This window comes from Vanacampus margaritifer, chromosome 6 (genome assembly GCF_051991255.1).
Source record: "Vanacampus margaritifer isolate UIUO_Vmar chromosome 6, RoL_Vmar_1.0, whole genome shotgun sequence".
Lineage (NCBI taxonomy): Eukaryota > Metazoa > Chordata > Actinopteri > Syngnathiformes > Syngnathidae > Vanacampus > Vanacampus margaritifer.
This window is the reverse complement of record NC_135437.1, coordinates 8,032,558-8,056,306: the sequence shown is the minus strand read 5'-3', so window position 1 is coordinate 8,056,306 and position 23,749 is coordinate 8,032,558. Positions and strand designations below refer to the sequence as shown.

The 23,749-nt window shown below is 38.6% G+C and overlaps 1 long non-coding RNA gene across 1 annotated transcript; it reads left to right on the top strand.

Moving 5' to 3' along the window:
* The first annotated feature begins 11,528 nt into the window (after window positions 1-11,528).
* Window positions 11,529-22,991, top strand: LOC144053905 (uncharacterized). The gene is made up of 3 exons (XR_013294548.1): window positions 11,529-11,825; window positions 18,276-18,379; window positions 19,841-22,991. It is a non-coding gene; the product is annotated as an uncharacterized LOC144053905 (long non-coding RNA).
* The last annotated feature ends 758 nt before the right edge of the window (window positions 22,992-23,749 follow it).

Here is a 23,749-nt window from a genome sequence, read left to right as displayed (position 1 = left end):
AATCTGGCGTAATTAACCAGTGGAATTATTTTGGCAAATACAAGACGAGACACAAAAATGGGAACACCAGATATTTATCAAACTTTACAATATTGCTCCGTTTCCCCATCAATGCTTTGAAATGGGGCACGGGAGGTACACTTTAACTCATTCACTGCCATTGACGGCTATAGATGTCAAAAATGTATTTGAACTATTTCTATTAGTTTAACATTTTTTCCCAATTTTGTTAACAAGAGTATGAAAACTTAGAACAGATATAAAATGTGTGATTAATTGTGAGTTAACTAGTCATGCGATCAATTACGGAAAAAAATTACGCTCTAATTTTTAATAATCTTTTCTTTTTTTTTTAAAAAAAGAAAATATTACATTTTTTAATCATAATCGCATGACTTCACTAGTTAACTCAAGATTAATCCAAAATGTTATATCTGTTCTAAATGTACAATATTTTTTTTCCTAAGTTTTCATACTCTTGTTAACAAAAGTGGGGGAAAAATGTTAAACTAATAGAAATAGTTTAAATGATTTTTTTACGTCTATAGCCGTCAATGGCAGTGAATGAGTTAAGGACGTGTAGTCAACAGTCTCATGATTATATGCTACCTGTCAATATATCACCATTAGTGGAAGGACTGTGATCCAGACATTGAAGATTGATTTTCTTTCTCATCACAACTAAACCACACCAGAGTTCCATTAGATCGTTGACTCCATCTTGTCACGTGACAAAGCAAATCACAGCAAAAGGGAGGAAGGAACTACGTATTGAAAAAGACTAAATGTACTAGTGTGAAAATACTCATTATCTTTATTGCATTTGATAACAGCTTGTCTGTCTCACTTGCAGCAGGGTAAGTGTTCAATGTTTGTGTATGCCGTCAGAGACTTCAAAGATATGTCAACATGTCAAATCTTCTTTAATCATGTCTTGAGGATTCAGTGTGTTGATGATATGCTGCTAACATTACACCTGAAATCTAATCAACGCCAGTGACAGTTACAACTAATCCACTGAGCATACGTGCTCCACCGCATTGCTTAACTATCTCAGCAGCTCAACAAAGCGTGGCCTGTCTCTTCACTCGGCTTGTGGTTTTTAGCTTTAATGAAGGGTTCTTGAGGACACACCAAGGAAGCCTGCGTCTGTGCGTGAGTGTGTGTGTGTGTGTTTGTGTGCATGCACACAGACAAGTATTTTCTCAAGTCGCAGTCTGCATTTCTGTGAATGAATCTGCTTTGTTCTACTCTTGGACGTAAATCAACGATTATAATAGCAGAGTCAGAGCAGATTGTCTGGGAAAGAACAAAAAAAAAGTGTTGACTGAGAAACTTAACTTGATTTAGAAAAGTCATCTCCTCTGCCAAGTAAAATATCTCAGTCCATGTATTCTGAGTAATATTTTTTGGTTTGGAGAGGGCCTCTCGGACGTTTTGGCCAGGAAAATATGTTGTTTCTATTGCAGATTTATTTCAATTCTTATTAGTGCAGATCCCACCCTGACTGACTATTGTGCTCTATTTTGCTCTCTGTAATCCTCAAACAAGTTGAAGAGTTGTAATCTGGAAGAACATCTCATTCTGCCTCATTCACAGGCCCTTGTAATGAACTCTGCTTTGATGAATAAGTTCATTCAAAGTGGTAAGTTATTCAAAAGGCGCTTGGATGCTTGGTGGGATGAGTTACTCTTAAAAGCACACGCTGTACCGGCTGCTTCATAGCCGGGCCTCCTCCTCTTTCCTTTAGACCACCTCTCTTTGCTTTCCTGGCCTTGTCTTTCATTTCTGTCGACATTGAGAGCCCAACCCTCCTCATCGTATCTCTTCTTTCAATGGCAACGCTGCCGAGCGAGAGCCCTGAAACAGATTTGTGCAGTGGCTATGATAAGACAGCTGAGGCAGCAGTGAGATAAAACCACACCAGAAACACAGCATTGGATCTAATTCACCAATAGCTCTTACATGCAAATTTATTCTTAAATCCTACTTGCGCTCTTTCCAAGAAATGTAGGTTTTAACTAACGCTCTAATCCACAAACTGCAGACCACACAGAAAGATTAAAATGTTTTTCAGCTGCATTCATCTACAAGCAGCAGCATAGTGGGTGCCTGGTATGTATGACAGTTGAGAGGTCGACAGATGGATCAGTGCAGTCTGCAGTGATGCCGACTCTCAAACTGAATGGCTTGATAGACAGATAGTTGCATTGGTAGTATGCACGGTAAAAACAATAGCTTTCAATTGAGGCCTCATCCAGGTCGCTCACGACAATATAGGACAGATTAGTGCCAGATCTTCCTGAATGTCAATATGGTGATGAAAATCAAACCACCTAAAGCCATTCATAGATTTTTTTTCAGAACCCGCTCTCTTTTTTTGCATAATATGTTGTCAATCCATGTTTTTCTGTAGCAAAATAAAGTCAGAAAATCCGTTCTCTGTAACGCTTATCTTTATGTTTGTTTTACTTTTGTTGCATAATGCTATCGACGGTGTTTCTGTCTGTACTTTGCAAGAACAGTTCTGAGGTTTCAGTGGGTAAATTCGCACAAACGGTGGCATATAAATATCCAGTATAAACACAAGACTGAACTCCCTTGGTAGATAAAAAGCTCTGCGCTTTACCATCATTCAACGTCCATCGAGCAGTAGTCATCCATCTTCGGAATGTTCTGACACCTTCTGTTAATGGAGGGCCATAAATTCCGTCAGTGCAACTGTGCGCTCTCGGCGGTAGGCAGAGTGGGTCTGTAGGTGGAAGGCTGAGTTTGGCATGTTAATGGTCTGGGTTTCTGTAAAACTCAGAGCACAGCTCTCCCTGAGTCCACTTTAAGATGTTATTTGGATTCTTAGCTCATCCATCTTGTTGTAGAGCACTTCTCTGTCGTATGTTATCTTTGAGTGCAATACAGGTGTTCATTATTTTGAAGCCCTTACCGGCCACAGGATGTTTTGCGCTGATGTTGGCCAAGCGTCGCCAAGAGTTGTGAATAAAAGCTTGCATTGTGAAATGTGCCTTGCCTTCTGACCAAACCCATCCATACGCAATATGACAGAGAGCAAGCACCAATCTCCACAAACACAAAATACTAGTAGGAAAACTGTGAGAAAGATGGAAATACTGTTTGTATATGTTTTTGTATATTTATGCTTTAAAGTACTTAATATACTCTGCACAATTCTAATCTCTTTTAGGGGTGCATCAATTATTTGCAGAAAATAATTAGATACTCATATTTGGGCTTGCTTCCTATCCCTTGCGAATAGCAGCGTCTACTGTACTTTAAAGACAAAAATGTGAATGGACCCAGATTGTTAAATTATTAGCTGTTGACAGACACTTTAGTGAAGATTGGTATGTAGCACTTGGTCACATCCGTCCTAATTAGACCAACAATGTAAAAAACAATCATCATCTTTGTATAATATTCCCACAGTTACTAGCACATTATTATAGTAGCTCCATCAATGCATCAACATAACCACTTATTACTCTTCATTCTGTGTGGATGAAATATGGTCCCATTCACCATATTATTAGGGGTCTAGGGTTTGGCTGCTATTCAGTCTGCCTTTGTTTTAAAATATTTCAAATTAAAAGCCCCCAAGGGAAGAAATGGGAGTAACTCCAACCACTGTAACAGATTTAATGATAAATAAATTAAGTGCTGAGGTTTTAATTACAGACACAATAACAGTGTTACGTGAACTAATATTTTCATTTCAATTTTAAGATATCATTTCACTTTGTTCTTGTTTGTTCATTCATTCATTTTCTTAACCGCTTTTCCTCACAAGGGTTGCGGGGTGTTCTTGTTTGTGCGATACATAATTCTAGATTGAGGCACAACATGTTTTTGTGAAAAAAAAAAATCTGGGAAATGGTCATACTTACCGAAAACAATCAAAAAGTGTTGGGCAATTCTTTTGTCCTGCAGGCCAGCCACATTAGAGGTACTTGACTTGTGTCATCATCTTTTCACATTACTAGTAAATGTATGACGTACGATGAATACTATGATGTGTTTGTTGCAGCCTGGTGATTGCTTCAAGTCCATCCTGTTGTCTGAGCAGGAAATTCCACCTCAAATATTCATACATGTAGTCACAGTGGTCTAAATACCCCACCCACAACACACCAGCTGATTTAGACGTCGTCTTACGCTGCTCTCTGCTCAAAAAGTTTTGCTATTTTTTTAAACACAAAAACGTCATTGAAATCCTAAATCCTCTTAATGGCAACATGAGGTGTACTGCTCTGCGAATAACCAACCACATTAGTTTGCTTTTAAGCTTTTGATGATTTACTTTAAACAATGTGACATTGATCTGGATGTTGACTGAGTGACTGAAGAGTGGAAATGGAAATAGAAATGAAATGCCATTTATTTATTTATTTATTTATTTATTTATTTATTTATTCTATCTATCTGTCGGTATTTAAATTTCTCTTAACAAGATCTCTCTTCACGTACTTCACTGTAGAGTCCTTGTATTAGCAAAATGCAGACCAAAGCTAAGTGTTGCCAATGCTAATTGGGAGCAGAAGAAATTGATGACAAAAAAAAGTAATTTATAATTAGTTCTATACTTAGTTCTAGTTCTTTTCAACTCACATTGACATTGCTGTGCTGGCATTTGTTTTTTCAAGCCCTGACAGCAATGACAACGACCAAGACGATGTGGCTTTGTGGCTAAAATAATGACATTTCAGGCTTGTTTTGGTGTATATTTAGAGGCCGGGTCACATCTGGTCAGTTCCAGTCGGTTTTCACGGGGGTCACTTGTGTGTTGTTCTCTTGTCAGAGACTGCAGAGAGAACAGATGCTGGTCGGAGTGAATCACGCAATGCTGAATATGCCACATGTCTGGAATACAATGACCACTTAGTCCAGACACAATACCCACACATAAACATGCCAAATTTACCAACTTACTGGCGGCACTGGCATGAAGCACACACTGGTGTAGGATGCTGGCAAACAAATAAACAAAGAGGCTATCCTATCATCTCATCATGATTATGACATTCACAGATTCCAGACATGCATCGGTTTGTCTGAATCACCTTCCCCAACTCCAAATAATATGTCATTCTTTCTGTCTGCACTTCTCTACCCCCTCTATGTTTTCCTTTCCTGGAAGCTCATTTAGAGTCTTGGCCAGACGACAGTGAATCAGTAAGACGCTTAGCCATAAGATAAATGCCAAGCCATAATGATGTTTTTGTTGTTCAAATGTTACTCGTGCTGGAGGTGTGGGGGTGTTGAATGGTCAGAGGGAGGCGTCGCACTTTGGGGGCCTCAGGGGTTGTGTAAGACATTTCCAGCGCCGCTAGGAACATTTCACACATCGGTTATAAAACGCATTTACTTGCACGCTAAAAAAGACATACAAACATGATTGCTAACATGCTGCTACTCATCTCTCTTCCTTTCTCACGCATTTGTACTGTCACGGACACACAGAGACATATGTGCGCACTCATACGATTGCCTGATTATACACAGAAGTTGCTAAGACCATTTACGAACGGCTATTTACACTTTTATTTATTTGTCTTTTTCTTCAAATATTCGATTTATGTCTCAGACTTACTGGAATCGCACGTCGGCGCGTGCCAGGGTAAGCATTTGGGTCCACTTTAAAAATGATATGAGGCCAGACAGACTTGGAGATGAAAGGAGTCCTGAGGAAACAAACAGAACACAATGAAATGCCATCATACTGATGTGAATGAGAAGCGGGATGCGGAGGGAGAATAGATGAAGGAAAATGGGAGAGGAAGGAACAAATTTGCTGTAAACTTCTCTGGTAGTAAATCACAACCAAATGGCCTACAGAATGAGTAGCTCAATGGTGAAAGTGCAGAGAGATTAGTTGCTATGATGACTGCATGGATGGATGACAGAGAACTGCGTGAGATAATAAACAGAAAAAGATTACTCACCGCTCTCTCTCTCTCTCTCTCTCTCTCTCTCTCTCTCTCTCTCTCTCTCTCTCTCTCTCTCTCTCTCTCTATATATATATATATATATATATATATATATATATATATATATACCGTTAAGCCGATCGGTTTAAAAGTTTTGGTTTGCTCCGCCCACGCTCTGTTTGGTCCCTTCACGCAGCTTTTTTTTTCTTTCTTTAATTTCACCTCATGAGCGCAACTTTTTCTTTTGCATCCCATCTCATGTGTGCTAATTCAACGTGGCGCTCACGCGGAGCAAACTTCACTTTCGGTAAGAAAAAGTCACCTTTACTTCAACTCCGCACAATGTAGGCAAGTCATTAATCCACGTCATGCACAATCACAGTGTCAGAGCTAAAAACTCAAATCACCACATAACAAGACAACTGATAGCATCACTTCTAACTAATAAAACAACTAAATTACTAACTAAAGAAATAATTCACACAGAAAATGCACTGTAAACACTATTTCAATCCTTATCGCCACAAAGCATGCTGGGAGCAACTTCAGACTCCCAGCGACTCTCGCTACACCCAAACAGCGGCGTCCATGGTTACGGCGCGCGTCATATCCTTCTATATGATGGGACAGCCAATGATGATGACTACTAGCGTTTGGTCAAGGCATCGCTACAGAGTCTTTTATCCAAAGCAAGTTTTCTGGTACATAAAACAGATTTCGGAATTACAACTGGCTGGAAATCGCTATGTTCATGACTGTGGTGTTTTGTTTCAAATGGGAGCTTAGTTTAACCCGAGGATAATCGATGCTAGCATATAGCAAGGAGCTAGCCACGATGCAAATAATTTATTAACAGTATTTATTTTATTAAAATATTAATGTTGTGTAGTTTTTGGTGATACACTATAGTGGTGAAAAAAGAGCAATGATGGATTTAACAGAAAGTGAATTTAGTGTCATGCTAAATTATTGTATAGTTATATGAAATTAAGAACATTTTCATGTTCCTGCTATCTGAATGAGCCTTTCATATCCACATAGAAGCGGGTCCCTTCACAAAGGCCACAATTTAAAGTAATATTCAATTTGACATGGTGCTGTACTACTAAAATCAAAAACACTTCATTTAATATGTAGTACTGTAGAATAATTTTTTGGTAAAGTTACACAATAATATGTAAACCATAGTCTGTCCATATTCTACAAGTAAGAAGTGTAGTGTACATATTTAGTGGTTAAAGGTGACATTGTCAACACTGTCAGCTTTCACATCAATCGACGTCTGACTTGACTAAAACGCCTAAATTCATTTCAGTGTTGCTCTTAAAAAACATTTTGAAGTGAGGACAGTGTTGACTTGTCCCTGCAGTGACCGTAGTAATATCAACATTGTTTATCCAAAATATGAAACATTTCAAACTTGCCAGTGCATCACTGGAAGTGCTGCATTCAGCACAGGCAGGCAGAAAAAAGGGGGTCATCAGGGATATAGCGGTGTGAATATTTAGTTGACTATATGTTCCTTGTGATTGGCAAGCGACCAGTCCTGGGTGAACCTTGCCTCTTGCCCTAAGTCAGCTGTTGAGATTTGCCCATCTTTTGAAGAAAAAAGGATGCAAAAAAAAAACAAAGAAAGAAACAAAACACATGTCAAGAGTTAATCCTTTGAAGCGTTTTAAACTGGGGTCTAGTGAGACTTTTTTAATTAAAATATTGCTCAAATTGTAACTTCAGAGATTTGTTATGCTGAAAGTGAATGTTTGTGTTGATGCTAGTGTTCAGCTGTCTACTGTGATGAACACAGACACGCACGCACACACACACACACACACACACACGCACACGCACACACACACACGCACACACACACACACACACACACAAACAAACTTGGTTAAACGGTGCCTGTAGGAGGTCAGAATCCGGCAGCATTTTCTTATTTATAGCCAATAAACCCATGCAATTTGGTGGTTAACTTTAATAGCTAATGGGCGAAATCCCTCTTTGTCTTCCTCTTTAATTAAATGTGGGAACTGTCAAAGTGTGATGATGTCATTAGGTGAGGTCATTTCTCAGCACTTGAAAGAAGCGTCTATGTTACAATGCTGCAAGCGATATTGTCATTTAGAATACAACTTTTGGAAGTACTGCGTTACATGGAGCGCTCCATGCACAGCCTACAGTAGTCTGTCCACAGTGGCATTGTGGCGAGCAGTTATGTTATGTTATTTTTTCCCCATTCAAAGAGGACGAGACGGATGCTGGGCTCTATGATGGGAACTTCATGTGGCCAGCATTCCACTGTCTGGAAGTCCGCAGCAATGGTTCTGTGTGGGAGGATTTTATTCATAGAAGGCGTCAGGAAATGCACAGCTGAATTAAGTTGTTCCATCTGCAAATGGGCTTTAGTATTCTAATGCTGCGAGCTTCATAAAATCATCTGAGTGCTTTCTCTCCAGTCCAATCTGATCCCATTACATGGATCAAGCGTTGTTCTTGAAGGTGATATGGGCCGAGCTTTTCACATTTTGCAAAAGCTGACAGGTCTGTATCTATTTTGTGTGCAGGAAGGAACAGACCGTGAAGTAATTCATGCTGTACGTTTTCATTCCTAAGATATGAAAATTAATGTGAATTAAAATTATAGCGCTGTGAGACACGTTTTATAGAATCATAAAGTCAAAGGAGCCTTACTATCTGCTGATATCATAATGTCTGTCATAATTCATTCAAATCACTTCTGATGACCGGGAAAGGATGCATGAATCACTTGAGCTAAGATTTTGTTCTGATGTGCCTTTAGCAGAGAGCACTTCAAATCTATTGGCCTGACCCATTTTCTCCGTTGTAGATGTGTGGACTGTTGTGGATGATTAGAAGATTGGGTTTGTTGTTGGGTCATTTGGGTGAACTAGAAGTGCTTAATTATCCATGAATGCAGTGTCCTCTAAGCTATTCAAGTATTCCACTGTTTTCAACTATATCTGAGATCATCAGCGTAAACAAAAGCGATGGCTCATTCTTGCATAGATACAGTTCTGAAGGGGAAAAATAATCATAATTTGCAACAGTGTAGGCTCCGTAACTTTTCATGGGTTATTGCCCTCTATTGTGTGACCTAATAAATCTGGCAGCAGCATATAAGGGCACAGTACCAGTGGTAACATTAACAGCTCATTGTAACCTACACATGACCTTTGTGGCAGCCAAGAGAAGGCATGCGTGACCACTCCTGGGTGTGTTTGTGCCAATTGTTCCAGGCCATGTCGGCATAACAGGTTTTGTGGTCTCTCTCAAGTCAGCAAAAAGATTTACTCTCAAAATATTTTAGGAAAACTGGATCTGGGCTGAATTCATTTTATCCGTTGACAGGCGATGGCAGAGCTGACTGTGAATCATTACACTGACCTATTACAGAACCATTCCAAACTGCAGACGCTTGATGTGGCCTGCAAGCAGTCGAGCCAGACCACGGCTTCCTACTCAGCATCCACCACTCGCCACCAACTTCTGCGCTGTAACTTCTCATTAGCGGGGGGGAAAAAATGTCTTATGGCCTTATCGCCCTCAGGTCATAAAATAATGTTTAGCAAAGGGTATTTCAACACAAGATATATGTGGTGGCTATTGTATATTGTATGTTCTAGTGTACTTTATACTTAGGGCCCAATTTGCATTCCCAGCGCAAGTCTAACTGTGCACATGGGTGGAGTTTTCCTTGATAATTCATTCAATGAATAGATTTCTACACTGATTCAGAGGGATTGTCCTATGCTGTTGTCATTATTCGGGAATTAAATACGATGACATCCACCACACACGTCCGCGGAGCACCGAAGCTCTCTGCCTGCACCTCGAGCAAATCCACCAAAATTGCATTTCACCACGTGCGCCACTAGTTAGGCCTGGTTTTACTGAGTTCAAAAGCTCGTCTATGTTTTATCATCAGAATAGAAGTGTGCCGGAGCGTCCAGTGAGGCTTAGTGCGTCTTCCAGATTTACAAACACACTGAACGAGACTTGCCCTGGCATGAAAATTAAGACTACTTTTGCTACCAAATGACCAGATGTGTCAGGGGCGTGGCAGCTGTGTTCGCCGGAACGCCCAGAGAGGCGCAACGTGCTCCTAAACACGATAGACTAGATTTGTTCCAGCACGAAAATTGAGATGTGGCCGTTTTTTTGTGACTCTTTGCTTGATATACAGTATATTATTTGCATATATACACGTATACTGCAGCTATACATAGTACAGTATGTTGATTCCATTAATTAAAGGGGAAGTCAACCCCTAATTTTTTTTTAGACAATAATATGTTCTATGCAGCCCCATTAGTCTAAATATAGCATTCTGGTTAATATTGCATGAGTGGAATAGAAGTTAAGCAGCAAAATCCAGCCATTTTTGTCCATATCGAGGGACGGCCATTTTGCCACTTGCTGTAGACTGAAGATGACATTAATTTTGCTCAGGTCTGAGGTAACAACCAATTACAGCGCAGCTTCAGAAAACAGGTGCGCTGTGATTGGTCGTTGCCTGTGCACTGAGCAACATTGATGTCATCTTCAGTCAACAGCAAGTGGCAAAATGGCCACCCCCTGGGATGGTTTAAAAACGACTGGATTTTGCTTCATATTTCACAGAATGTCATGTTTAGTAGACTAGTGAGGTAACATATAACATATTATTGTCATGAAATGTTTAAAGTTGACTTCCACTTCAACAAAATAAAGGAACAAAATGGGGAAAGATCTTTGCAAATCATGTGTGTATTTATTGAGTATATTATTAGTTTATTTTTAATTGAACATTTCTGAATTAGAATATGTACTGTAATTAATTGACGAGATTTTCAACTCACGTGCAGAATGTATACTCATTTTAATTAAAAAAAATAAAATTATATATTTTTAAACATTCCATAAGTGTAAAACGAACAAACAAACAAACCATGTAAACAATGCCCACATTCTTATTTCAAGTCCTATTAGTCATTTTTTACCTTGTAAAATAATTTTTTACCCTATAAAAGTCATAATAATAAAAAATATATATCTATTTACTTTACATACTATTATTTGAAATATTTTATGACATTATTACATTTATTACATTATAATTTTTGCTGAATGAAATTCAATACAACCAAGTATTGCTGAAACAATTTTCCATTTCCATCACATACATGCAGTTCATCAATTCCGATCAAAGGTGCAAGAGAGGTAAAAAAAAATAAAAATAAGATAAAGTCAATTGACCACTTGTCTGAATTTTTTGTTTGATATAAATTTGTCACAGATTGATGTGAAAGTACATTTTACAATTGGGGCTGCACAGCACCAACGCCATCAGTCTCAAGCTAATAGAGACACTAACGACCTGGCACGAGTGAGTCAAGATGACAGCACCTGCCTCAAAAAGTGCTTTTGAGAGGAGAATAAAGAGCTGTGACAACTGCAGATGGCAGCACACCATTGTTGCCTTTGCGATGACATAAGCATATCCCCCACCTCAACCCTTTTAGCTGGTAGAATCAACGGCAACGTCATTAATGAATTCCCAATGTTCCGCTCTGACACATACTTGCTGGTGTCGTAATGGTGTCCAAACTACTACTTGTTATACTGCTGCTGCTTGTACCACTGCCATGGGACTCTGGGTTACTGTGACCCAGACAAAGTCTTCTCGAGGGAGCCAAAGAAGAAGACACAGGCTGCATGGAAATCCTTTGGCTGGGTCGATGAAACATCCACTTTGGAATTCTACTAGTGCTTGGAAATTCACTCTCATTTTAGAGTCACGCGAGCTGTTCAAAAGTTCTCAGCGTGTTGTTACAAAAATGACTTCAACGTACTTGACCTTGAGAAGGTGGAGGCATCACACAGGTGATTATGCAAGCTGTGTTATTTGAGGTCATTTCCTGTGTGACATCATACTGTCGTGATCCTTTTACAGTTCAAATATCAGCAAGTAATAATAGAAGAGATGACTTCATCCCTAAACTTTGTTGTAATACACTCTGTCAAAGAATGAGGGCATCGAAGTTCTGCGAATGTGAAAAAACAACAAGTGACACGTTTTCTCTCTCAATGCTTATGCTTTTCGGTCTTCCTCACTGAATGCTTTTTATATGACCAAAACTGGCTTTGCTGCAGACAGGACCTTGTTGCTGACCAGATAATTGACACTCATTGACAGAATGAAGGGTGGGGGTGTTGCGATTTAAACTTTTACGTTTATAAACCTCCAATAGGCATTTTTCAATAACGGAGTTTTCCCATAACAAATCAACTCCCAAAACACACAAGAAACAACAACAAAAATGTACCATGATATTGATGAAGAAGAAAAAATCTGCCAAAAGGTGAATCCAAGGGTAGCTAACTGCAAGCATGTACTGTAGCAGAGGAAACATGTATTTTTTGTATTTTTCATTTTGTAATTAAAGGGCCTCTCAGAGTGTGGGCATAGGCATCATGTGGCTCGTGAACCTCCAGTTCGCCATTCCTGAATCAGACTGTATATTGCGAATTCTAACTGAGCAATACAATACCGTCTTTGAATTTAAAAGGCAGTGCTTTTAAATCCATCCATCCATCTTTTGGGCTAACTGCTCCAAGCTGCCTCAAGTCTATACCTGTATGGTGCCTTCTTAAGACTGCATGTTTCAGGTCAGGTCAAACACCATTTCGGAATAGTCCAGTGTTTTGTTCTTCACCATTCCTGAGTGCTTTTAATGTGTTTGGGTCATTGTCCTGTTGGAAGACCCATGACCTGCGACTTCTGACACTGGCCAGCACATTTAGCTTCAGCATGCCTCGCTCGTTTGAGATTTTATTGTAACATGCCACACAAGGAAAAAAAATATGTACAATCTTCTTTTCATTTACGGTAATGCTTTTTTCTTTTGCCTCACTACTACCTCTAGTTTTATCTTATCTGTCCAAAGGATGTTCTGCCAGAAGCTTTGTGGATTGTCAATACACTTTTTTGGGGGAGCAAATTCCAGTCGCCCCAGTTTCTGGCTATTTGAGTTACTAATTTTGTAACTACAAACGTCTTGGCTGCATTTGAGAGGCTAATGGTTCCTCCTCTTGCCTCTCGCTGTGCCTTACGTTTTGGGCCTGAATGTAAGTGCTTTCAAAACATTAATTTACCAGACCATCACTGCACTGAAAAAAAAAATTGGATGCAGCTGCGTTGAAGGAGGGACACATGGAAAACAGGCTGGATAGGGGCTCTTGAGGACCGGACTTGGGCACCTCTGACCTACAGTGTTCGCACAATTTAATGTTAAAGATCAAATTTTCCCCATTCATTTTCAATGGGACAGACATAGAAATTTTTCTAAGTCCCACTTTCCACTCCCACTTCCATACATACAACTTATCATCATTACCAACTGTCTGATACTGCTCAGTGGCGCAGTTGGTAAAGTGCATTGTCCAGTAACCAGGAGGTCATGAGTTTGAATCTCACATTTGACTATCCATTGCAAATATATCCATGGGTATTATGCTAAGTGATATACATGTATACCAACTGACTACCATATCAAGAAATGCATTATAATTTCACTGAAATTATTAAATGTATTCTAGCTTTCAGCATCAGGTGACACTTTCCAAAATAAATATGCAATTAGCCATGATTAGCTCAGTGCTTAGAGCATTTGCCTTCCACCACGGAGTACCTGGTTTCAAACCCCGCTTACCACATTTTAGTACTTTAGTAATGTATCTTTCAATTTACTTCATAAGCACATGCATTCCAATTTTAGCATTAAGCTAATAGCATTCAGCTTTTCAGCATTCTCACGCAATTTCTGCAAAAATTGCACTTTGTCTAGTTTCTTAATTTGTTGTTCTTTTTTAGTTGTCTCAGGTAAATATTTTAAATTGTTGTAATTTGATATTTTCCCATGCCGCCTATCTTCATTACAAGCATTACGCTCACATCCGCACTTAAGGACAGGGCAAATCTCTAATGACGCTAAAGGTAGTATCTCATTGAGCGATGAAGGCTTGCGAGTGTTTGCGAACGTAGCAAATGGTTGTTTTGTTAGTGTCTGTTAAAGGCGACTAGAAAAACTGTTTGCGACCATCAGGTGAATGTTTGCAAACTTGGACAAACCCTGACGGAAAACCAACTTTTGGAAGTCTTCACCACTCAGTGAGAATTTACCTTAACATCTACGTTTTTGGAATGCAGGCGGACAGCTGAGCACTAGGAGCTTGGGTTTGAACTCTGGACTGTGAGAATGATGTCCTAACCAGTCAGCCACCATGCTTCCAATACACCATCTATAAAATTTAATGTAATAAAAATGCTTCAAATGCATTGTGACCAGATGTTTTATTTAACCTTCAATGTCTTTAGCCAAATGGCTAATTCATATTTAATAAAAAAAAATAAAAAATGAATAAGAATGTGTTTGTAAGGTAGCGTTCAGTCAAAATGTCTTCAAAGCATCATGGCTCAGCTTCAGAAAAAAAGGTGAACCTTGATTGGTCGTTACCTGAGCCCTGAGCAACTTTGATGTCATTTTTTGTCGACAGCAAGTGGCAAAATGCCTGCCCCTGAGATGGATGAAAAGGGGTGGAATTTACTGCTTAACGGGGATGCATAGAACGTTATTTTTCTAAAGAAAAGTTCGAGGTTGACTTCTCATTTAAGAACTTTCAGGGAAAACTGAAATGACTATTTGCGTTAAAAAAAGGAATGAACAGAAAGTAAAAATTTTGAGGTTGCATTAAATGAATTATTTACATGAGTCAAAGTTCAAATATTTGTTGTGATGATTTACTTCTTTTTTTTTAATTGATAGAATGTTTCTTTTCTTTCTTTTTTTTTTCGTTCAGTGTGAATCTAAAGTCCGAAATGTAGCTAAACAAACGAGTTATCTGCTCAAGGGCACGTTGTGTTAAGTAAAGTTTTTTGCTCCCTCCTGGAAGTTTAGTTCATATGAAAGTCAAAGAAAAACGTGTGTGCATGAGCCTTCAGTTTGTGCAAACATGCCACTGTGTCATATTACATGCATGCATGTACTGGACTGAGGAACATTTTTCAAATGTTTACGCAATATGTAAATGCAGCACTTGTGATTTCATTTTTTGTCTCATGTTAAAGATGGGCTGATAAACAGATAACTGATTAGTGTATAAAAGTGCTGCAGATATTTTGTCATCATTAAAGCATCAAATTTGATTGAAGGGTTGATTTTGCTCTCAGATATAATTATTCAGTGTTTGGAAAAAAATTTATTTAAAAAAAATCATCTAGATTATGTAATTGCTGACTTTTATCAATGAACTAAATTTGATTTTATGAATGAAGTCTTCCGAAACTTGTTCAGAGGTCCACAGGGGAGGGACCTTGGGGCAGTCAGTTGCGTAACAGTGGGCAGGATCAGAATGTGACACAAGTTTTTTTGTTTTTTTATAATCAAAGACTTCACAAGTGGAGGTGCTTTTTTTTCATGGAATGCTATTTTTTGTTTTATTTAATTTTTTGACATTTTCGCACGTACCAGAAATAATTAGTTGAAAATGTATTCTCATGTTGGCCTTTAAAACACAATAAATGCATCAGCTCATGTGGGTTGGAGGCTTTTTCGACAATAGATGACTAAAATAACAAATAATAAATTCTACTTTGCCATTGGCATTCATTGATTTACTTTGTAAATACAAAATCAATCAGTTATTTCAGCTCTGTCAAGGAACCAACAATGAACAAAAGTGGAAAATAATTCCTGTGAATCCATGTAAAATAGACAGGAGATGCATCCAGACCCACCCTAGTGTTGTGTCATTCACCACCGTTTCGTTCAAAAAGAACAATGGCTGCATCTTTAGGGTCTCCATGTGAGATGTGAGTGTGATACATTTAAAAGGAATTGATTTCCGTTGAATGGAGTCGGCTGTGTTCATGCCCACAACAGCGCAGTCTACCCTTTATTAAATGTCGCTGTCAGGAAAATAGAACCCACAGAGTTAGAATCATTTGCACTCACATTCCACACTGTCAGGTCACTGCACAGAAATAAATCTCACACTGGTGACCTGTGGGTAACACTGCCGGTACTTACATTTTGGGTTTTGTTGTTGTTCTTGTTGTTGTTTTTGATTGATTGATTTGTATCAGGGACAGTACATATTAAGAAACATTTCAGTAAATATACGAGAATTAGCCAAAAGGCTATTTTTCATCTGCATTCCCGATTAATCATGTATTTTCATTGATTTATCATATGATGTATGTAATGTGTGCAAAAACGTCTGAGATGATCAGAAATATCACAATAGATAAAGCTGTCTCCTAACAATTGATATTAATGAGAATCTAACTTATCTTTTCAGGATAGGCATTTCTAGCGCTGACTATGAAAATGTTACTGCCAAAAGCTAGTGTCTTCAACCTTTTTTTCTTTTTTTTTTAACAATGTGACAAGACTGTCATTAAGCTCTGGTTAAGTTGAAGCGCAAGAATGACTGCGATGGGTTCAGGAAAAGGTTCAAATTTGGCTTGAAAGCCACCACTTCCTTAAGAGGAACTTTGTCATCATGGTTCAAGCAGAAACAACTTGGTTTCGGTCAAGGGAATCTTCCTGCTTTTTCTTTTTTATATATAACTTGCAAATGAGAAACAGACCTCTCCTGGTCACGACTGGAAACATCCAGCTGTGATCTCCTTGAATGCGCTCTCTCATATGAAAAGCTATTTTTTAATTAGATTGTTTTTACTGAACTATCAAAGACATACAGTACATACTCACTCTGTTGTCTTATCATGGCAATTCTTCCTTCGTTTGTTTTTTTAATGTCGTTTCTAAAGACGTTTGTTCCTTTCAATTGGTGGTCTTGAACCCAAAGAGGACCAGCAAACACGTGCTGTAAATTTGGTATGACTTCCACATGCTAAAGTGCAAGTGGTGTTCTAGTGAAGATTTATAGTGCTAGATGGACAGAGCAATGGTCATGTCACACATCCTATGCACACACACACACACACACACACACACGCACAGAACAAAATCGATCAGACAGGTTGCTGCAGAAGCGAATGGGGTTTCATAATGCTGGCTGGCCGAATGTCACTGCTCTCAACACGAGAGGCCTTATCAGCTCAGCCGACTGATCTTATCACCACTCTGGTGAATCAGTGACCAGGCCGAGGTAACTGGAATTGTGATACTGGAAGGGTCAATGCTGATGGACCCCCCATGTGGCAAGGGTCTCCAAGAAATTACTGCTGGAAAGAACATTTTGTAACTTACAGGACTTGATATTTTTGTCCACAGAGAGTAAATTAGATTTTGATCCATTTTCAATGTTTGTTTTGATTCAAACGCAAAGACATTAAGTGACCACCATCATTTTAAGCAGTCGTGTATAGCTTGTGTGTGTAATTTATGTGGGTTCAACTTGTTTGTCTGGGATCCACTCCAGGGAGCAACTTGAGAATAACCATCAACAGAACAAGCGCTAGAAAAAAAATGAGTGAATTTATGTATTTTTGACTGCTGTCACAACATACACACTCTAAAACTAAATACTGTGGCATATTATGAATTTTTATTTCATTATCATGATCTGTGTTTTTGCTTCGCCTGTATTTCGATTTATTTCATGCTATGTCTTGTGTTGTCTTGCTCTTTCCACCTGTGCTCGTCAAGCTGGTCCCTTGTGTCTACCAGTCAGCTCCCCCAGCCTCTTAGACTTTTTTGACCTCATACCAGGAAGTGTGCACGGGAATGCACAATTGAACTCGGAGATCCGAGTTGCAAGTCAGGGGGAAAAAAGAACCCAGACTTTACGTCTCAACCTCAATATGTTGTCACTCAACAGTGGCGACGCCCATGGAGAGACAGACCGTAAATGGCAGAACATAATTTCCCAATTTTTAGACAGATATTTATTCATCTCATATGATCATTTTTATTGAATTTTGATTTACCGTGCTTTGTTAAGTTGGCGTTTTTGGTTAATTTCTGTGCCTCCTTCAGTTTTTTCAATTTGAGACTCGTACCCGATGCTTTCCTGCTTTGGGATCCAACCATTGACATTCATTTTTTATGCTTAACAATGCTATAGGAAAGCAATTGCTTTTAATTTTGTGATGCATATGATCATTCTGTTATGTATTAAATCCTTTCAATCATCATAATTTAAATCAACTAATCATCACATTGCCATTAATTAATAGTGTATTGGATTGTTCAAAGCAGTGTACTTGAGGGCACTCATCTAATTTTAACAACAGTAAGCTGGAATAATGAGAAAATAACACTCTATAAGTAAAATGAAGGAGTGAGCTGATGTTCTCATTCACAGATGATCAAACTACGAGTTGTCCCACAGTGCTGATGGACATAATTAGGGTTGGAGGTCATCCGCTCTAAGCTGGTCCTTTCCGGGTTTTATGGTATGTGGCTGAGGTGAGTAAGACACATACGTACATCCGCAAATAATACCAGGAACCCTGTTAACACCGCCACTCTGTAAAGATGTGTGATATTTGTCTAATTAGCAGAAAGAGCTGAAATTCTCAGCAGCAAGCTGTGTGCGGTAACCTCTTTGCCTGATTCACACATGCACTCAAACATACACCGGGAAGCTGTCTGCAGAGACGGCTTATTTACAGCCGCTCATTTAGCTTTCAGAAGGCCGGATGCTGGATGGAGTCGATAACTTCCTGTTTTTGTATTTACTTAAGACATCTCCTCATGCATAGATTTGGTGAGTGGATGGCATTTGAGGTGAGTGCTCTCCTCTTCCCAGCATACTCACTTTGTTAACATCTCAGGAGAGTGAGAGGATGTTACAACAGGAACTAAGGCAGAAGAAAGGCAGAAGTTGTCTCAATTCATGTTGATGTGTGCATTATAGATACAGTTTTCAATCCATTTGAATTACACAGATGGATGTTTACAGTACAGGCATTTTTATTTAATTTTTTACAAAAAGCTATACATTCAACTTGCTCACTGGCTCAAAGAGCAAGACAGAGTGGCGTGCATTTTCACCTCACGCGAGGCATTTGAGTAGCCTCTCTAACAGTTTAAATCAGGACACATGGCTCCGGATATGAGACCATTCTTCTGAGACCATGTTTTGAAAAGAAAGGAGGCCCCCGGCCCCCAGCCCCCTCCCCCCTCCCCATCCATTCTCCTGAGACAAAAATTAGATCTGCTTTATGAAGCCTACTGTAATAGTTTTCATATTAGATCAGTAATCCTGTAAGTGAATTTACTGTCACAGCAATAGTCACACAATATTTACAGTGGCCTTTACTCAAATTCTTACTTTTTTACATAATTTTGCCACTTTAATATTTAAAATGTTTTTTTTTTAATGGGAATATCAGCCAAAGATAACCCAAGTAACCATAAAATCTTGTTTTTAATTGGTGATTTTATGTATTATTTATTTATTTAAGTACCCTGGCCCTGTGTATAAAAGCACCCCCCCTCCCCCCAAACCTAATAATTGGTTGAGCCAACCTCAGCAACAACAACCGAAATCAAGCGTTTTCTCTAACATCTCTGTGGAGATATTTTGGCAGAGTCTGGCTTACAGAATTACTTTATTTACGGGTGGATTTTCCAGCATGAATGGACTTTTTACGGTTATGCCACAATATTTCAATCAGATTCAAGTCTGGACATTGACTAGGCCACTCCAAAATCATTTTTAGGTTTTCAGAAGTTGACTTGCTAGTATGGGCAAATACTTTTTCACCATACTGTATAGTCAACTCCTGCTATTTGCAGGGGGAATAGGGACCCAACCGGCCCACAAAAGGTGAAAATCCACTTTTAATTTTATACCCATTGAAATGTATTGGGGGGATTCAATTCAAGTTCAATTCAATTTTTTATTTTACTCTTTAAAAATAGAAATAGAGATGGCTAACAAGAAGCACAGCACAGCAGCCTGACCACCGATCCGCAGCAGCCTTCACCACCTAACCAGAGCGGCTTCCATTGCCGGGCTGTGACGGTTTCTGCCACCGGGTCGCAAAGGCTTCCACCACTGGGCCACCGAGGTTTCCACCACCTGGCCGCAGCAGCTTCGACCACTGGACCGCAGAAGCTTCCACGCAGCGGCCTGCATCGTTGGGCTGCACTGCAGCGGGCACACCGCCTGGCCGCAGAAACCGTGACCATCGGGCCGTGGTGGTGGCCGTCGCCGGGCTGGGGCAGAAACCGCCACCAGGTCACATCCAAAGCCGCTTCTACTGGGTCAGTGTGGTTCTAATTTGTTTTAACATATCAGTAGAGCAAAATGATAATAAAAGAACCGAAGAAGACTTAGAAGACCTGAAGAATGCAGTAAATATGATATCTCGGGACATTGCCAACTTGACAGATAAAATGAGTACCATGATGAATTTTATGAAGGAAATAAGCAGGGATGAAAGTGGGCCGGAACGGTCCAGAACTACTTTCCGGTAAAAAATTCGGGACTGGAACGAACTGGAACGGTGCTGATTAGTCCTGAAAATATGACAGCAACTGTCAAAAACCCATGTTAAATAACCTGCCAGGCTGCCACACCTGAAGAAAACAATCTACTAACGTCATTTTGTAAAAATACAGATAGACTGAGATGATTTGGTTTTGCAATACAGATTTTTCCACAAACTGACACATTTAATTTAAATAAATTGTTCTTCTTGTTTTGTTCTGTGTTTAGGTTTGGAAAAAATATCGGTTCCTCTTAATTTGTACTTACTTTCCCTTTTTTTTATTTTTTTTTATCTCATTTGCATGTTTTGGGGTAAAAATTCTTGATGGGCTTTATACATTACTTTAAGGTGGTTATACTCCATCAATTCATTATTTTTTTAAGTTTTTAGTTGTATAAATAATGGATTAGTGTGATCTCTGTATCCACATCCGAAAATTATATTTCTGTAAAAAAAAAAAACGTTTTTGCCAGCATACCCCCACACTTCAATGCAATAGGTCAGGTATGGAACAATTAATGAATTATATAACAATAACAAAGCATTCTTGTTGCATACCACATACACAACCTGTGCTACCTTTAACGTAAACATCTGCTGTCAGCTAAAGGATCATCTGCAGTTAAAATTAATAGTGTTTAATCTGCGTTAATACATGATTAATGCGATCATTTTTTGTGATTAATTAATTAGTTAACGCTTTAACAGCACTAATATATATATATATATATTTATATATATATTATGACGTTGATTAGCATTCAATGAGTCAATATAAGGTAACTAAAAACATTACAACGTAAATATATTGACCATGAAAATTGTGGGGGTCGACTGTATTTTCTATCACAAATAAAATACTGTACATGTACTACAAAGCAACTGTCAGATCTAAATAAATAAAAAAATAAATTAGAGAAGGTTAAAAATGCACATGGAAGCCTTTGCAAGAAATACTTTAAAAAGTTAGGAATAATATTATTTACAGTTAATTAACTGTAGATGAAAATGTTTTTGGAATATGTGCTGTGAGTAATAATTAATGTTGTCGTATCAGTGGAATGGATCGGTGTAAATTTAAAAAGTAAAATTGTACTTACAATCTGCTATATATTGTCATCACATGGAGAGTCAGATCACACAAATGCATGCAGAGATGTGGGAGTGACTGGGCCTGCATTGGGGGATAGTGTCGTGCTTAAGGGCACGCCAAATGTAGTCAGGAAGCAGAATAGATTGCCACTCTATATTGATACTAATATGAGCAATGTATGGTAAATGTATTATTTATTTTTATTGCACAGCAGTTCAGGACGTGTTCTCTTTACACATAGTGGACAATTGTCCTAACTTGCTACGGGAATGTCAGTGTGCTCTGCATGCTGGAGGTGAACAAGTGTAGATGTGTCCCCCTCAGCACCATGGACAGAGACACTGACAGGCGCAGTCAGTTATTGGACGTTTCCCCCACGCTGCAGCCCTCCCACCGTCCGGGTCACCGCCACTCATGTCATTATGTGTGATCACAACACCAGTTATAGACAAACTTGGTAAAATCAGCACTACACTTCTTCCATGCACAAGTTCTGCACAAGTGTGAGCTTCAAGTTCAAAGTACAATATGTCTTTCGATTGCAAATAGGCCTATATACAGTTCGTGATCTGCTGGAAATCAGCCCAGGGTGTAAAAAAGTCAGCTGGAATAGACTCCAGATCACCCACAGCCACAATGACGATATTGAGAATGTATTGATGGATGGTCAACGATTTACATCCAAACAGTTTAAAAATGTCCAAGATAGTGGAGGTCTCTTTTTGAGTGTTGGTAATTTACCATATGTTTTTTTAACCATTTCAATTTCCAGGGATGTAGAACTGCACTGCATCATAATAATGCACACGGAATCATAGTAAATCAAGTACATCATGAATCATACATACTTACATCATGTTAGAAACATCATCCATCCATCCATTTTCTTGTCCTTTAAGGGTCGCGGGGGGCACTGGAGCCTCTACCAGCTGTAAATCTGTGCCATCAGATTTTAATTTGAATTTGTAACACTGAATTTTTTCATCTTTGAATTTTTACACCGAATTTTTCTCACGTTGAATTTCTAACACTGTTTTCCGCCTTGAATTTCTAAGACAGATTTTTTTTTTAGATCTTCGATCAAAGTTTAGGTGTACCGTGTGGCTATTGTTCAATAATGTGCAACGTGTCAACTGTCAAATAATAATAACTATTACTCAATTTAATGAACACAAACCAAGGCAAAAGGAGTAAACATACTCACCGCATCGCCGTCACTATTCTTTTTCCGTGTCGGTGTCACATGACCAGTAGAGCAAAATCTGATTGGTTGGACATTGAATGACGGGCATCGTTTGCTTCTCCTTAAATACGCGGATGTTGCACAGAATTTTTATCACGTAGGATTTTTACGCCAAATTTTAGTCACGTTTAATGTTCTGATTTTTTTTCACAATGAATATTTTTTTCACTTGAATTTTTGACATGTTGTTTTTTAACAAGTTGAATTTCCATCCTGGAAAAAAATCAGTGTTAGAAATTCAAGGCGGAAAATAATTCTGTGTTAAAAATTCAACGTGAGAAAAATTCGGTGTCAAAATTCAAAGATGAAAAAATTCAGTGTTACAAATTCAAAGTCTGATGGCACAGATTTACTTCCATAGGTACACGCTGAACTGCTTGCCAGCCAATCGCAGAAACATCATGTGTAGTGAAAGTCCACACTTGTACAAAACAATACTTATTCACTAAATTAATTAATTAAACTCAAACCTTCGTCACAATGTGCATTATTCAAATCATTATCTAATGTGCTAATATAAAAATAAAAAATATTAGAAACAGCTGTGCATGTTTCCAACTTTGCAAACTACTGTGAGATTAAATGAAATATATTGTTACATTTCTACTGGTATATTGCTGAATATTTGATACAGTTGTTTCAACAGATTTTGCATGAGTAAGTCTATATTCTATGTAAGATCATAGCTATTTTTTATTGTCCACTATATTTGGTTGGCAGTCAGATACAATATGTGCATAAATTATAATTTGTGTAGATCTTCTCATTTAGTGTGCAACATGGCTCCAGAGAACAGTTACGATAAGATACATATTTGCACAAAACTAGTCTGTAGTCAAGCACATATTTAGGCCAAAGTTTATGCTCCATATTGCTCCACCTCCTTCCATTACAAAGTCTGCCACTTCTCCCCAAAATAGTGGGTTGCTTTTTTTTCCTTTTTTTTTTTTAATCATGTACAGCTTCATTATATCTGTATTTACTTGGACAATAGTTAAGAA